Below are 16246 nucleotides of genomic sequence, written 5' to 3' on the forward strand. Positions count from 1 at the left end.
CTGGGTACCTAGGGTACCATATACAGGGGCTCACAAGGGTGCCTCAGTAACCAATCTGGTATGTACCTAAAGTACATGGTATCAATTTAGAGAGAAAACAGCTAGGCTGTGGGCCTGATTAGCAGGGCCACAGCCAGACTAAAGTCGAAAAACCAGTGACGCACAGCAAAAAGTGGGGGGGACCATAGGAAGCAGACCCTACTCTCCTACAATCACTAGGAAAGTTTTGTTTTTTTAAGCGGCTCAACTATAGCCAGTCACGCCTCCCTTCCTAATGGCTTCTGTGCTCCACCCGGTTTATTCACTTATGATGAGATATATGCGTGTGTGTGACATGTGTGTGTGTGAGCATGTGTGTGTGTGATGTGTGTATGCATGCGTGTGTGTGCCTGACATGTGTGTGACATGTGTATGTGCATGTGTGTATATGTATGTGTGTAACATGAGTGAGCGTGAATGTGTGAGTGATGTGTGCCTGACAAGTATGTGTGTGAGACATGTGTTTGTGTGTATGATGTGTGTGCACATGTGTGTGACGTATGTGTGGATGTGTGTGACCTGTGTATACGTGTGTGAAGAGTGTGTACGTGTCGCATGTGCGTGTATGTGACATCTGTGAGCATGTTTGTCTCTGTGTGCGCACGTGTGTGTGGAATGTCTATGTAAATCTGTGAGTGTGACATTTGTGAGCGTTTCTGTGCATGCATATGTGTCGTGTGTAGCATATCTGTGTACGGCTCTGTGTGTGACATTTGGGAGCATGTCAGTGTGTGTGCACGTGTGTGAGATGTGTGTGTGCATGTGTGTGTGAGATGTGTGTGTTTGTCACACGGGAAGCCTGGGAGTGGTCCTGCCTGTTCACCCTGCTCGTGCCTTGTCTCGGTGTGACTGTGAGGGTGTCATGTGCGTTATGTCATCCGGACTCCAGACCATTGCACTGATAACGGGAAGAGAACGCGCGCAATCACTATAGTAGTGAACTGTGCGTGTGAGGGGCGTGGCACGACTGATAGAAGACCATGTTTTCTTTTCTGACGCCGTCCCTCCGGCCCTCACCTGTTGTGGGGGATCACACCCACCCTGCAAGGAGTGAGGTGGGGTCCCCCATCACAGAGCCAACGGTGACCCCCCACCACGCCCAGCCTCCTGGCAGCCATAGACGTTTTAAGGCATGGGCAAAGTGGGCTTTGGCCCCGGGCCCCAGCCTTTCAGGGGCCCCTGATACATCCAACGTTGCAGAGTCTTGCCCTGATGACTTTCTATATTTCTTAAACAGATGGGGATGAGGCCTTGCGTCAGTTTTGCGCTTCCGATGCGTCACTTTTTGTGACGCATCGGCGGCAAAAAACATGCCTCCTGTTGCGCACTATTTACAAAGTGACGCATCTAAGCAGATGCGTCACTTTGTAAACCCCTGTGCTACATCATACCTGCGTCAGGTATAATGTATGCAGAGGGGGCGTTCCCCCGCAAAAAGCCTCGTAATAGTGACGCAGTGAAATCTATGAGACTTCACTGCGTCACTTTTAGGACTCTGTTGCATCAAAATCTTGCGCCTGCCTCACAGCAGGCGTAAGACTGACGCAGACCCTTTCACATGGGGCTTGCTCCATGTGAAAGGATGCATTGCTGGAGTAGCGTCACTTTTGTGACACACTCCAGCAATGCGTCACTTTTGCGCTTACAGATACGTCAGAAATACTGACGTATCTGTAACTCCTTGCGACATGATGCGTCATACTGTAAATATGATGCATCCATCATGTCGCAAGGAGGGCGCAGTGAAAAGTGACGCATGGCTGCTTTCTCGCAGCGATGCGTCATTTCTCATAAATGAGGCCCATGGTTTTCAGTACCATTTCCTTTAATACATTTTTAATGTGTGTGATGTGTGAGAATGCATTACAGATATTTTGCAGAAAAAATCATTTGTTTCATGCACCATCCATAAAAGTTTTTTGTTTTTTTTTAGATCGAAATAGGTCTTCACATATGAGAAATGGAAGGGCGTCACAGAGATTATTTGCAGTAATATTAGTGTAGGTGCTGTCTTACAACATCGAAAACAGGTCACAACATCGAAAACACGTCCCTGAATATTAGATGTAAACACATTAAGAACGTGGACACGTGTGCCTGTGCACTGTCAGGGACCTGCCACCGAGGGCAGAAAGAGCTGGAACTCGAGCATCCTTTCAGAGCTGTTCCGAGCGAGGGCCCCCATGTATGTCTGGCCCAGGGCCCCCACAACCCTTCATACCTCCCTGCGCGCCCCTCGGTGCCTCAGATCACAGGCTGTGTGCGCGGCCGGGCGAGGAGCCGTCACTGCCCCGTCAGGTCTGCACAGGGAGTCACTGCAGCTTTATTGAAATGAATGGCCCCGCGGCTCCCGGGAGGCTGCGCGGGGTCACAGCCACTTAAGAGGCGTCTGATCCCCCGTCCTGGTGACACGTGTGCCCTCACACTCCAGTGGGTCCGTGGCAGGGGGGAGTGGAGCCGACAGGCATCGATCGGGCATGGTAAGAGCGGACAAGTCCCCGGGCTCCGTGGTGACACGCAGGTGAGGCCCATCCGTGGACACCCCCAGCCTAGGGGGGGGGGGTACACACCGCCTGAACACCCCCCCCAGACCCGTCCTGCCCTCTCCTCGTGCGCGGACACCGCGGCCGAGAGCCCCAGGAGGGGGCTCGAGGCATCTGTCCCTGCACCGAGGAGGAAGCACCAGAGACACGAACACAGACCGGGTTCAGGTGAAGGACTGGGGTACGGGGGGGGCACGGGGTTCACACTGAAACACCACACCAATATCCGTCCTGAAGTAGGCTCTGATAAATAAAGCACCATACCAATGAACCTCCTTGTGGTGACGGGGTAAACAACCTTTACAATGCAACTTTTGCCACGCAGTGCCTTTACAGCGCAACTTTTACAACGCAAACCATTACAACGCATTGCGCTGGGGGGCGCTCTAGGATAGGGAATGTGTTTACTGTACTATCCAACACCTTCCCTACTATCCACGGGGACTGGAGTTGGAATAGTAAGTTAAACAATTCACTATCCAGCGCCTAAAAGCACTATGCGTTGTAATGGTATGCGTTGTAACAGCATGCAATGTAAAAGCATGCATTGTAATGTCATACATCCGGTGACGGAGTCACAGGGGACAGGGAGTTGCCTACGCCACAACGTGGGGCCTAAGTACACTGAGAATAAACACACACAGAGACTGGCTACGTAGCTACGGCCGAAGACCTCGAGCGGTCTCGCGCCCATTTATTTATACCCTTGGGCGGGCCCGCCCTCGGGGTGTGTGTATGCGTGTGTGCGTGTGTGGACGAGCCGGGTGGCTCCGTCAGTACATCCCTCCAAACTCACGGATACATGGTCCGGCCTAGGGGGACCCTCGGGCCTTTCCCAGGCCCCAGGCATAGTCTCTGAGTCTTTGGCTGGGAGTCGGGTTCGGTCGGAGACTATATCTCTGACTCCGTTGACTTTCACTGGCTTCCGTTGCTTCAGGTCGTTCCACTGGGCCCCCGGGGCTTCCTAGGCTGTCGCCTTGGCTGACCGTCGGCTCTTGTTTGGTCCTCGGCAGGGCTACTCCTTCTCCGCGTTGGCACAGTGGAGTCGCAGCACACAAAGGGTTCTCGTCTTCACACTCCGTGCTTTCAGATGGTTGTCCGGAGGCTTCCCATTCCTTCGGGACTCGCTTGAACCATGACGCATTGCGTGTGACAGCTCGCGTGCCTCATACTGCTGATACCATGTGCCTTGGATGTTGACGATCTCCCACACTTCCGGTTCATACGTGATGCGGTACTTCCAGTTTGGATACCTGTCCTTGAGAACCACCCTGTCACCAGCCACGAGGGACATGGGCCGAGCCCTCCGAGCCCGACTGGCTCTGTCATTGGTGAGTTGTCTCCTCTTTTGGGTGGCATTTCAATCTAGCTCTGGCGCATGCCAGGCGGGGCCCGCCGGCACGCAGTCCCTTGGAATCTTCCGGAATAGCAGGTGTGCCGGGGCGCATCTGGTGGTGCAATGAGGCGTTTGTCGGTATGCGCTCAGGAATTGAGATAGACACTCTTCCGCTTCTTCCCCCTTCTCGAACCCCGATCCGAAGGGCCCGATTCAGCGTGCGCATAAACCTCTCGACCTCTCCGTTCGCCTGTGGCCATTGTGGAGTAATTTTCCTGTGGCGAATTCCTCTTGCTGCCAGATACGTCTGAAAGTCTTTTCCTTGAAACGGCGGTCCGTTGTCCGAATGTATCAGCTCAGGTAGGCCCATCATCGCAAAGGTCCGATCTAAAACAAGCTTGGATGGTACCCCCTCCACTACTGGGAAGCGTGAGTGAGAGTCGATGAGCACGAGCGTATAGCTCCCGTCGGGGAATGACCCGAAATCAATACTCAGCTTTGACCACGGTTCTGGGCGTGGGTCTTCCGTGATCACCGGGTGTGGTACTGGGTCCTGGCTCGTGATGGTGCACAAGTGACAGTTGCGCACCTCCTCTTTCACCGCTAGGTACATTCCGGGAAACCACACTTTACTGCGTAGTCGTGCTTTAGTTTTAGATGCTCCTTGATGCCCTTGATGCGCTAATCGTACAACCTCCTTCTGCAGGCTAGCTAGGATCACGATGGCCGTGCCTCGCAGTATCACTCCATGAGGACCTTCGCTGAGTTCTCTCTGGGCTCTCCAGACCCGCTGTCTGAATATCTGTTCTGCCGCCGTGAGAGCGCTGATGCCGTATAGGAAGCATTTCCAGCTCCGGTTCACTAGCGTGGCTTTCACTTTGCTCAAACACTCATCTTCCTCAGTGACTTTCCCGATGTCTTCCAAAGTGAGTGCAACAGGGCATGCCTCCTGTGATATAATTCGTACAAATTCTTCAACCTCCTCTGTGTCTTCCTGCAGCGGAGTGGGGGAGGCGGTGTTTGGATGGCGTGACAGAAAATCAGCTGGGTTGTCAGCACCAGGTCGGAATATCAGGTCGAAGTGATATGTCTGCAGCTGGACGGCCCACCTTTCTATCCGTGGAGGGGCGAGCCTGGCAGTCCCTGCGAACAGCGGCACCAACGGTTTGTGATCCGTGACCACCTGAAACTCGTGGCCGTATAGGTACAAGTGAAAGTGTTGGCATTGAAGAACTGGGGAGGGGGCGAAGGGGGGCACTGGGTTCACACTGAAACTCCACACCAATGTCCGCCCTGAAGTAGGCTCTGATAAATAAAAATCCACAAGTACCCAGCGGCGCCAGGGACACGCCCAAAGTCCTCTGGGTTCCCTTGCCTTGGTATACAGAGACACGGAATACTTCTAGGTGGCGTCAGAGATCAAATTTATTAGCTGCAGCTAGTAGCAGAAATCCCAGCAATACAACACGGTGTACAACTCAAGAAACTGCTCAATTTTACTAAGGCGAGACATCCCTATTTATACACAAAAAGGTACATTTAAAATGCACATCCCTGCACCAAAATTCAACCAATAGAAAATACATGACATCACACAGCATCATATAGTAAAGCTCATTTTACAGTGTCCCAACCCACAAGTTAATATTTAGGCATACCTAAATAATAATCTGGAAGGCCCGGACAAACCCTTAATTGAAAGCGTAACCCATGAAATGAAGAAACAGTAAAGAAAAGTAGTTTCAGATAATGTGCAAGATAACAGAAACGTAAAGAAACTTAAAAGTTAACAAATGTCTTGAATGGTGATTGGGAAAGTGGATAACGATCTTGCAGGGAAATTGGCTTGGCAGGGTCAATTCCAGGTGAAAAGCCAGCTTCTGAAATTAACTCCAGCGCACAAAGGAAACCTTAGTTAATGTACACATGACCCACAAAAGGTCAGACTGCTTTGCTCGCAGACTAACTTCTGAGGCCTACGTAAAAGGCAACACCAGATGGCAGTCACGACGCATGGCAAAAACCTATGTTTAGAAAAGAAAGTTGTGCACTTTAGAAGCACGCAAAATCACAGAACCTCAGCATGCCCACTTGATTGCTCGGGCCTCTCGTTCAATCTGCTCATAGCGCATCTCCGTGGTGGACAGCGCCCGGCTGGCCTAGGCGGAGGGCACCCATTCCCAGGCCTCTGTTTCTTGCATAAGAACAGCTCCGAGCCCGACCGGGCTTGCATCCACGACGACCTCCGTGCGCTGGTTGGGGCGAAAGTAAGCCATGATCTTGTCTTCTATGAGGGCACTCTTGCCTGCTGCGAACGCATCATCCTCCTTCGCTGACTTCATCCACAGTTGCCCAGCAATGGTCAGGAGCCGCAAAGGTTCGGAGAGGGACGTCAGGTTGGGGATGAAGTGGCCACAGTAGGTGACCATCCCCAAGAAGCTTCTGACCTCTGTCGCAGACGTGGGTTTGGGCGCTGATCGGATTGCTTCTGCCTTTTTTGGGTCAACACGTAGCCCTTCTCTAGAGAAGATGTAGTCAAGGAAGTCCACCGATTCCTGGTAGAAGGAACACTTCGCTTTGTGCAGGGTGAGGCCGTGGTCTGCTAGGCACTGAAGAGTAGCTCTCAGGTGGACGTGATGCTCCGCAAATGTCTTGGAGAAGACTAGGATGTCATCACTCAAATTGATAACTCCCGACAGCCCGGAGAGTGTCTCCCTTATGGTGTTTTGAAAGACCTCAGCAGCTGAGGAAATGCCAAAGCTTAGTCTTTTGTATCGTCGGAGCCCCACGTGTGTCGAAAAGGTAGTGATGTTCCGGCTGTCGGGGTGTAGCTCCAGTTGGTGGTGTCCCGCGTTGAGATCCAACTTGGTGAACCACCGGGCTCTGTTCAAGTCCGCGACGATGTCATCCATCGTGGGTGTTAGGTGTCGTTCCCGCTTGACTGCCTTGTTCGGAAGGCTCATGTCCACACATAAGCGAATAGCGCCAGGCTGCTTTGGCTTTGGGGCAATTATAAGAGGTGACACTCAGGGTGTCGGGTTTGACAGCTTTTCAATGACCCCTAAGTACTTCTAGTTTCCGAAGTTCCTCCTCCACCTGCGGCCGCAGGTGGAACGGCACCCTCCTGTGCCTTACGCCGTTGGTCTGACTGTGTGATCCACATGCAGCTTGAAGGATTTACCTTTCAGGCGGTCAAGGCCTTGGAAAAGTGCGGGAAAGTCTTTTAGCATCTCCTCTGCGTGAAGCTCGTGCACCTGGTTTGCGAAGAAGACTAGCTGAAGATCCTCCGCTGTGTGGGAGCTGAGCAGAGTTCCCCGTTTTCCTCCTGTGACGTGAAATTTAGTCTTCACCTCCTAGCCGTTGCTGGCCACCAACACCTCCATTACCCCTCGTAGTGGGAGCGGATTGTCGCTGTCGTAGGAGTATATCTTGACCTTGGACGGCCAGAGGGGTGGGCGTGGAGATAGTTTGTCGTATTGGGCGCTGTCCATCACGTTAACTGAAGCGCCCGTGTCGATGAGGGCTTGCACCGGAGATCCTGCAATGGTGACATCACACATTGGTGGTGGCCGCCTCCTGGATCCTTCCCTGCCGACAAATGACACGAAGAACACGTCGTCATCTTCGTCTTCCAGGTTATACGCTGAGCGCGATGCATCACTGCAGGGTCCTGGGTCTTCGAGTGAGAGCTGCCGCACACCCTGTGTGGGCCCTCTCCCCCCAGGAGCGAGACGACGACCTCCGCTGCTTCGGCAAACCTTCGCAAAGTGGTTGAGTTTCCCACAGTTTGAGCATGTCTTGCCTTTTGCATAACACTTCCCCCCGGCCGGGAGGTCCATTCCGCAGTTGCCGCACGTGGAGTTCTGCGCGGTCTTTGCGCCCCCTCTTGGTGGTTGCGGTCATCTGCGGAACACGTCGAGGCGCTCTTCTTTGATCACCGGTGCGCAGGCCACCGCTCCCGGACGGTTCAGGGCAGCTTCCATCTCGTCCGCTCGTGCATTGGACAGCTCGTGAGATCTGGTGAGGACAAGGATTTCATCGAGCGAGAAGCGTGGTTGTCTGAGTATGAGGCGCCTGAGTTGAACAGACCTGCAGCCTTGAATGAGCTGTGCAAGAAACTCCAGTCTTTGATCAGGCAGTTCACAGGCCGTAGCCAGTTTCCGTAGCCGGGCATAGTAGGCGTCGACGGTCTCGGTCTCTCCTTGGCGGGCCTGACGTAACTTGAACCACTCGTAGTCGGGGTTAATTTGCGGATCAAAATGGCGATTCAGTGCATTGACCGCTCCAGTGTAGTCATCATTGTCATCATTGTTGCCCCTGTCTGGTAATGTCTCGAAGAGGTCATACAGTTCAGCTCCGTCATAACACATGAGTAGGGAACGTTTCACTTTTCCATCCGTTTCCCTGACGCCGACGAAGTAATGGTCAAGGCGACCGATCCAGGAGCGCCATCTTGCCGCCACGGTGGATGGGTCGGAGAGTTCGCTGAACAGTGGGAGCGGGGCCGCAATTCCGTGGCCAGGAGGGGCTGGCATGTTGAGCGCGGCCTGGACAGGAACGTTGGCAGCAGCCTTTTGTGGCGTGGGATTCTGGAGCACTGCTGGCTGGTGGATGGGGCTGTCGATGATGCGGCACCCTCAGTGGCGACAGGCATGGACATCGTGGGATCTGTCCGGCTGCGTGGCCCAGCGGGGACTCTTGGCGTGTGGGCATCGCTGCGCTACCCCCTTACCCTCTTCTCTGGGCTGCGCAGGATATGCTGGCATGTGGTGGCACTGGGGCGGCAGTTGGGGCCTTGTGGACGCAACCACGTGCTTTGCGAAGTGTCTGGGCGTGGTGCCGTGCAGGGGCGTCCCCAAATCTGTGGTGCTTCTGGAGGCCTGGGTTCCAGCGCAGGGTCGCAGCTTTATGCCTGTGCATCTTCTCCCCCTTTCAATATTGTGCAAGCTCCAGGCTTCCCCCACCAATGCAGCTAGTGGGTGCTGGATATCAGCCGGGTGTGCGTCCCTGCAGGGCGTGCCTTCTTGAGTCTGCTCTGGGTGCTGGGCCCCTGATGAAATTCCCTGCGCGGGGGAGGGCAGCTGCTCATGTGCATCGACCGCCCATGCGGGACTTTCGGGGGCCGAACCAGTCCCACCGAGCGAGGTACCGGGTGGCGCGCACCTGGGCGTGCGTATCAGGAGAGGCAGGCGGAGGCGGGCCTTGCGGGCGGAGTGCGAGCAGCGCTGAAAGGCCTGGGCGCAAATGTGGGCCAGCGCCTCCACGCGGGGAGGGCTCACCTGGGCGCCAAATCCAGGCGCGATAGACGGGTTGATGGCACGGGCCCCGGGCAGCCACACAGAGCCGGCACACACGGTAGGCCAGAGCACCAGACGGGTGCAGCGTCGATGGCGGGGTGGGCACCCGCGACGGTCTGTGGGCCGCACCGCTCGAATGCGCAGGGCGTGAGCGTCGCGGACACAGGGCGGGCGTGCCAGTGTGTGTCCGCGGGGGCGAGGCGCGGGGAGACCCGTCTCGTCGCCAATGTGGTGATGGAGTCACACAGGACAGGGAGTTGACCTATGCCACAACGTGGGGCCTACGTACACTGAGAATAAACACACACAGAGACTGGCTACGTAGCTAGGGCCAAAGACCACGAGCGGTCTCGCGCCCATTTATTTATACCCTCGGGCGGGCCCGCCCTCGGGGTGTGTGTATGCGTGTGTGCGTGTGTGGACGGGCCGGGTGGCTCCATCAGTACACTCCTGAAGTAGGTTCTGATAAATAAACCACAATACCAAATTCTGTCCTGAAGTAGGCTCGGATAAAAAGAACACCATACAATGTCCGTCCTCAAATAGGCTCCGATAAATAAAACACCATACCAATGTCCGTCCTGAAGTAGGCTCCGATAAATAAAACACCATACCAATGTCCGTCCTGAAGTAGGCTCCAGAAACTCCATTTAGCGCTATTTTCTTAGCACAAAATGCCCCCTTGCATCCAAATTGAAAACAGTGCTAAATGCAGGATGATATGAATAGCGAGTGCCAGTGGCTACTGGCGCGCTCTACATTTGCTCTTGCGGGAGGATTTTTCCACATAAATTATTCTCAATTACGTCCGCAGGAGTAATTGCATGATTGTTGGTAATTTTGTGTTACAGATTAATGCAGTATCACCAAAATTACTCTGATTGCTCTGGTGTAATGAAAATTCTACCTAGGCCTAGCTGTGACACTGTAATGTCAAAGAGAGTCCCACTGTGTTTGGGGCCTGAATGGCTACCAGGACTAAAGAAGGGCCCTGCCCATCTATCAGCAAACATTTGCATGTTACAGGTGGGCCTCTTTGAAGTGCACCCAAAGTGTCTTGATAAAAACCCCAGAAGACCTGTCAAGAAGATGCGACATTAAAACAGGACATGACAATTTAATGTAGGTAAAAAGGATCTTCCCTGCCTCCCCTGCATATTCTATCAGGTTCATTGGGTGATTTCGGCCCATTCAGGTCAGCCTATTGTTTGCTTCTGGGAGCAGTTCACACCTCACCACGGGTGAGCCCTCGGCTACCAGGTGAAAGTTGGAAGGCACTGAAAGCCCTTAGCGGCTTTAGACAGGCAAAGGGCCATTTTTCTAAAGTACATTTTCTGCAATAGCTAGACAAAATGTTACCATTAATTTAGATTTTGTTTGACTATTGAAATGTTTTTCTAGCTGTTTCCTAGGTAGAGATAACACATATTGAATTTAATAACGGATCCCAATGCATTTCAATGGAACAGCTAAATCTGCTATAGTGAAAATTGCCCCTGGGGCTTTTGCACTGTTAGGACATGTTTAATATTAAATATTTACATGTATTACTTATGAATACATGTACCCTGGCTTAATTAGCAGTATGACCTACTTAGCGGTGATGTATTAATATTCTAATGGGTTGAAAGGGGTATTTTGACAGGTCGAATTTGCAGTTTAAAGTTGTACAGCCAGGCTACCGGTGGCAGGTCTGCGGTAAAGTGTGCGTTGTCACTGCAGTCGGTGTCACAATGAGCGCTGCAGCCCACTGGTGACACTTAACTTACAGCCCTGCGTACCCTGAGTGTACCTTATACCAGGGAATTATATGTAAGTTAAGCATGCCAACCAGGCGTATGCCAGTTTCATGACGTGAAATGGAGGAGGACAAGCATTTTACCACTAGTAAGCAGGGGGAAGTGCACACAGGTCTTTAGACAGAAAAAAAGTCCGGATAAGCAAAAAAGGCAGAAAAATTGAGGTGAGCCAGCAGAAAGGGCAAATCTCCAACTTTCCCTGTTTGTTCTGTGGGGAAACGCTCAGGACTTTCTCCTTCTGCCCCTGAGCTAGAGTCACAATGACTGATCCTCATTTTAGGGCTCAGACATCTGAGGAGCATCATTAGCAGATACAGTTTCCAGGGAAATCCTTTTAATGTTGCACCCGGTGAGAGCTGCCAATGTATAGGCTCTTGTTGCTTCTAGAGGTAGAAGCGATACCAAAGGGGATGATGGACGGAGCGTTTGAGCAAATCAAACACTCACCCCCAATCAAATGATCTGGGTTTAATCCATCACCGTTCTTTAGCCCACCCTGCCACCCCAGTTCAGACATGGCCATTTGCAAATCAGTCTGACCCTGTGCCTCATGGGAACAGTCCAGCCCGAACTGCCAAGCCATGCCTTCCCTGGACCGGAAACAAGCTTCCGAGGACCGGTTTCTGGCATTCCAGCCGTCTTCAGCCCGGCTTGCTTGAATCCAGTGGCAAAGTGAGCAAGGGACTCATGTCTGAGCATACCCTGCCACATTTATGGCGGCCAAAAGCAGTACAAAAGAGGGTGGTGATGGACGGAGCATCTGAACCAATCAAATACTCACACCCAGTCAAAAGATCTGGGTTTGATCCATCACCGTTCTTTAGCCCACTCTGCCACCCCAGTTCAGACATGGCCATATGCAAATCAGTCTGACCCTGTGCCTCATGGGAACAGTCCAGCCCGAACTGCCAAGCCATGTCTTCCCTGGACCGGAAACAAGCATCCTGAGACCGATTTCTGGCATTTCAGCCGTCATCAGCCCCCTTTAGTATCATCTAGAGGTAGAAGGGCTGGAGGAGGAGGAATCAGAAAAACAACTCTTCTAACATATCTAACAAGCCTTCTGTTTCCAAATAATCTTGTAAGCAGCTAGTATAGCAAGGTATATGGGCCAAGAACCCACAGCAACCATGTATCTACCCGTTTAACTTCTTTACATTGGTTCTCTTAACACACCTCATTCACTGTCCACAGCGGCAGGCTCAATATAAATATTTATTGTGCATGAGCTAAACTCTCTCTACCACACATACACAAGCATCTCCTTGCTGCCCTGTCTGCCCCTGCCTTTTCTACTCTGGCCACCATGTGCAGAGGTTTAGGCCCTCCCAGGAACTCAGACCTGCTTCATCTACTAGGACATTCCCATGTTCAGCATCCATTTGTGGTGGCATTAACAAATCTATCTGTTTATCCCGCTGTCTTTTTCCCTGCAGGGAATAACAACGCGGTTGTTACAACGACTGTGTTGTGATTCCGCATACCATTACTCCGCAAGTCGGAACAACGACTTGCGGAGGGGAGCGCTGGATGTTGGAATATTATAATTTATTATGGTTGTAATGACCGCGTTGTGATTCCCTACGGGGGGGAAAGTATTGTGGTAAACGTTGTTTACTGTATAAACGTACTGCACTGATTTCCTCCATCAACGTAGAGTGCTTCAGTTGGGGGAGTAGAAGGGCGTATAGGGTCAGATCCCACCACCTGTCCTCCAATATCGCGTTGCGCACCCTTTGCCAATTGTGTGCTGCACAAACAGAGCCCAGGTGCAACGAGGCAAACCTGAGCCCAGCAGGGGTCTGATGTCAATGTTCTCATCTTGGTCAAAGCGAGAGAAACAAGCATTGGTAATGCATCAATTTCGCCTATGTGATGAATAATGAGGAGCGTTTATCAATTACCGTACAGGACGAAGGAAAGAACTCCCTGACAAGTATCACAGGAGTGGAGACGGTGTGGCGTAGTGACGAGAGCTGCTGACTCAAGAGATGGGGATCCATTTTGAGTCTGGGCATTGCAACAGTTTGTGATTCTGGGCAAATCATTTAATCTCTCTGGGTCATAAACTGGGCTATGTAAACCTGCTGCAATACGAGAAAGCAGAAAGAGCAAAACTTTATGAAAAAATATTTACACCAAACCAGATGTCCACAGTGTTTTGGCTATAGAAAACTGATAAGAGAAGCAGATGATGAACAAGCATTGGTAAATGTAGCAAAATATGCTACAGCCAATAGAAATGGAGGAAAAGTAAGTGGCAATCACAGAAGTCAATGAAATACCAGGAAAGAGAGGGGGTTGGATGTAAGCTCCTTTTAAGTTTATATTTAAAAAAATAGATTTCACAAGCACCGTGCATGCGCTGTGCAGGCGAAACTAAAAAATCGGGAATTGTTACACGTATGATGGTGCTTATAGGACCAGGGGGTAGGTGGGGCTTTATCTCTGATGCCTGTTTTTCTCTCCTGGCTGAGGTGTGTCCATATAAAAAGTAATGACTGGGACACGGACATTGGACATAGGGGTAATATCACTTTTAACAACATTCATCTGTGCAACAGCAGCCTGGAAATATGTGGTAGTGGTGGAAGGACAGCATCCTTCACCAGAACATTAACGCAGTGACGTGGACTGGCTTCTGTAGGTGTGGGGTACGTCCCCTACAGGTATGTTTAAAACACCTCATCCTCTCTCAACAGGCCTGGAACTGTTGAACCCTTTGTACACTGTTTATTAGAATTCCAGTGGTCTGTTGTCTTTCTATATTGATGTATGTGTATGCTGTTGGTGGCCCTCTGTATATGGGTCTCTCTTTGTCATGATGAACCTGGCTGTAGACTAGACAGACCCAAAATGCACAGAAGACCAGAGGGCCACAGGGTGCATTTTAAGCCACCGTTTGTAGTGTTTGACGATTGTAATATGTGCTCCTTGCACTTGATTACAACACGTGCCCACTAGTGATCCTGTGATTGTGAATTCAGGGGTGGTGGTTAGATGGAAGGCAGGGGTTGGATGGAAGGCCGGGCAGGGGTTGGATGGAAGGCAGGGGTTGGATGGAAGGCAGGGGTTGGATGGAAGGCCGGGCAGGGGTTGGATGGAAGGCCGGGCAGTGGTTGGATGGAAGGCCGGGCAGTGGTTGAATAGAAGGTAGGGGCAGTGATTGGTTGGAAGGCAGGGGCAGTTGCAGGGGTTGGATGGAGGGAAAGGACGGTGTTTGCATGGAAGGTGGATGCGGTGTTTGGATGGAAAACAGGGATGGTGGTTTGATGAAAGGCAGAGGCGGTAGTTAGATGGAAGGCAAGTTCAGTGGATGGATGGAAGGCCGGGCAGTGGTTGGATGGAAGGCAGGGTTTGGATGGAAGGCAAGGGCGGTGGTTGGATGGAAGGTTGGGCAGGGATTGGATGGAAGGCAGTGGTTGGATAGAAGACAGGAGCAAAGGTTGGATGGAAGGAAGGCACAGTGGTTGGACAGAAGGCGGGGGCAGTGGTTGGATGAAAGGTGGGGCAGGGGTTGAATGGAAGGCAGGCACAGGGGTCAGATATAAGGCAGGGGCTCTGTTTGGATAGAGGGCAGTAGCGGTGGTTGGATGGAAGGCAGGGGCAGTGTTTGGATAGAAGGCAAGTTTAGTCATTGGATGAAAGGCAGGGACAGTAGTTGGATGGAAGGTGAGGGCGTTGGTTGGATGGAAGACAATTTCGGTGTTTGAATGGAATGCAGGGGTGGGGTAGGATGGAAGGCAGGGGCAGTGGTTGGATGGAATGTGAGGGTGGGGTTGGATGGAAAGCAGCGACGGTGGTTGGATAGAAGGCGGGTGGTGGTTGGATGGAAGGCAGGTGTAGGGGTTGGATGGAAGGCAATGGCAGTGGTCAGATGGAATGTGGGGTTGGCGGTTGGATGGAAGGCGGGCAGTGATTGGATGGGGTCAACTTCGGTGATTGGATGGAAGTCAGAGGCAATGGTTGGTTGGAAGGTAGGGGCGGTGGTTGGATGGAAGGCTGGGCAGTCGTTGGACGGAAAGCAGGGGTGGTGAATTGATGGAAGGCAGGCACAGGGGTTGGATGGAAGGCAGCGGTGGTGGTTGGATGGAAGGCAGGGAGGTGGTTGGTTGGAAGGGAGGTGCAGAGTACGGATGGAAAGCAGGGGGTGGTTGGATGGAAGGTAGGGGCAGTGGTTGTTTGGAAGGTAGGCGTGGGGTAGGATGGAAGGCAGGAGCTGGGGTTGAATGGAAGTCAGGGGCAGTGGTTGGTTGGAAGGCGGGGACAGTTGCAGGGGTTGGATGGAGGGCAAGGGCGGTGTTTGGATGGAAGGTGGATGTGGTGTTTGGATGGAAAGCAGGGGTGGTGGTTTGATGAAAGGCAGGGGGTGGTTGGATGGAAGGCAGGGGCAGTGGTTGGATGGGAGGCAGGGGCAGTGGATGGAAGGAAGGGAGGGGCAGTGGCAGGGGTTGGATGGAGGTCAGGGGCGGTGGTTGAATGGAAGGCAGGGTGTAGTGGTTGGATAGAAGGCAGGGGAAGCGGTTGGATGGGAGGCCGGGCGGTGATTGGACGGAAAGTAGGGGCAGTGAATGGATGGAAGGCAGGCGCAGGGGTTGGATGGAAGGCAGCGGTGGTAGTTGGATGGAAGGCAGGGGCAATGGTTGGAAGGAAGGCAGGGATGGTGGTTGGATGGAAGGCAGGGGCAGTGGTTGGATGGAAGGCAGGGGCAATGGTTGGATGGAAGGCAGGGGTGGTGGTTGGGTGGTTGGATGGAAGGATGGAAGGCAGGGGTGTTGGTTGGATGGAAGGCTGGGGCAGTGGTTAGATGGAGGGCAGCAGTGGTGGTTGGATGGAAGGTGGGGACAGCGGTTGGATGGAAGGCAGGGACGGTGGTTGGATGGAGGGCAGGGATGGCAGTTGGATGGAAGGCAGGTGCGTGGTTGAATGGAAGGCAGGTTCGGGCATTGTATGGAAGGCAGGTTTAGGCATTGGATGGAATGCAGGTTTAGGCGTTGGATGGAATGTGGGCAGTGACTGAATGAAAGGCAGGAGCGGTGGTTGGATGAAAGACATATGGTGACTGAATGGAAGGCTAGGGCAGTAGCTGGATGGAAGGCAGGCGCAGAGGTTGGATGGAAGGCAGGGGCGGTGATTGGATGGAATGCAGGGGCGGTGGTTGGATGGAAGGCATGCGCTGAGGTTGGATGGAAGGCAGGAGCAGTGGTTGGATGAAAGACAGATGGTGACTGA

This window comes from Lissotriton helveticus, chromosome 10 (genome assembly GCF_964261635.1).
Source record: "Lissotriton helveticus chromosome 10, aLisHel1.1, whole genome shotgun sequence".
Lineage (NCBI taxonomy): Eukaryota > Metazoa > Chordata > Amphibia > Caudata > Salamandridae > Lissotriton > Lissotriton helveticus.